Genomic DNA, 1,326 nt, shown 5'->3' with positions numbered 1-1,326 from the left:
GGTAGAGGCTGGGAAGAAGGGCCACCCCAGGGAGACAAACTAAAATTAAACCTCCGCGAGAACAGGATGACTAAAGCTGCCCCCGTGATTAATTTAGGACACGCCACACTGGCCAGCTCTTCCCAGAAATTAGCTGAAACCTGAGGGGAGAGGAATGATCGTGCTGCCTAATCACACACTTGAGACACCAGCCTCTTCGCCCCCCTACCCCATTCCCAGCCTCCCCCCCTGGAGCTCAGAGAAAAGAATAATAATAATAATAATTAAGCCAGTCTATTTATGGTTCTGAAAATCAGCAGTTCCGGGCCACACCTGCTAGGGTCGAGCTAAGCTATGGGAAGACGGAGACATCCCTACGTCTGCCTCCTCGCTGCAGCGGGCAAGATGCGGGAGCTGCCAACCTCCCCCCCTTCCGGGAGAGCACCAGGGCTATTTAGAACCGCTTGTTGACGGGGTCAAGGAGAAGCAGCCGGCGACTCTGAAGGGCATTGTATGTCGTGAGACTCAGCTGGCAGGCCGGCTCATCACTCAGCATAAGCCATACAGATTTATTTATATTTTGCACGAAAGAGGGAAATTACTTAGCCGTCGGGATCAATTCTTCAATCCAATGTTTCTAACACGGCAATAAATTTATTTCACCGTCTCCCTTTTGCTTTCTCCTCTTCTTGCAGCTTAAAGAAAGAAGCCGCCCTCTGGGGAGGTACCGGAGGGAGCGCATTCAAAGAGAAACCAGGCGCCAGGCCAGGGAGCCGCTCCCAGAGGCAGCCCAGCGTGGGGGACACAAAGCCCTGGAGCTGGGGCCAGGTTCCATCTGTGGCTTCTTTGCCGGGCAGGCAACCCTGCGCAAGTCAGAGTCGGCGTCTTCATCCGGGAAGTGGGGCAGCCATTCTGGCCACCACGCACGTGGTGTGAGAAGGAAACAGACCGAGGACACTCTGGCTTCTGCTTCAGCTGCATGTGCAGTTCCAGCATGGTTGAGTGGACGGGAATGTGAAGAGATTTGGCAGTGTGACCCAAAGCTTCTCCGGTCTCAAGCTGAGTCACCTGTGACAGGACAGAGACAACGTCGCTTGAGCAAGGGAGCATCTGGGGCCACTTCCCACAATCAGAGAGCACTGGGGACAGGGACAGTCTGGGGTGTTTAAGGCAGTTCTGCCCTAATGCACTCGAAAGCCCGAGGAAGCCGCCAGCAGCTGGGCCAGCGTGATGGATGGTCCCCCTGCCGTGGCACCCCTCTTCTCCCACAGGCTCTGGCGAAGGCATGGTCCATGGCATTGCCCCTGCTGGCTCACGGGATGCTGGACAGAGAAGCATGCGTGCGTG

Source organism: Echinops telfairi, unplaced genomic scaffold (genome assembly GCF_000313985.2).
Source record: "Echinops telfairi isolate 266 unplaced genomic scaffold, ASM31398v2 ScPeMD7_7457;HRSCAF=8495, whole genome shotgun sequence".
Classification (NCBI taxonomy): Eukaryota; Metazoa; Chordata; class Mammalia; order Afrosoricida; family Tenrecidae; genus Echinops; species Echinops telfairi.
The sequence above is the reverse complement of the archived record's forward strand: the minus strand, read 5'-3'. Positions refer to the sequence as shown.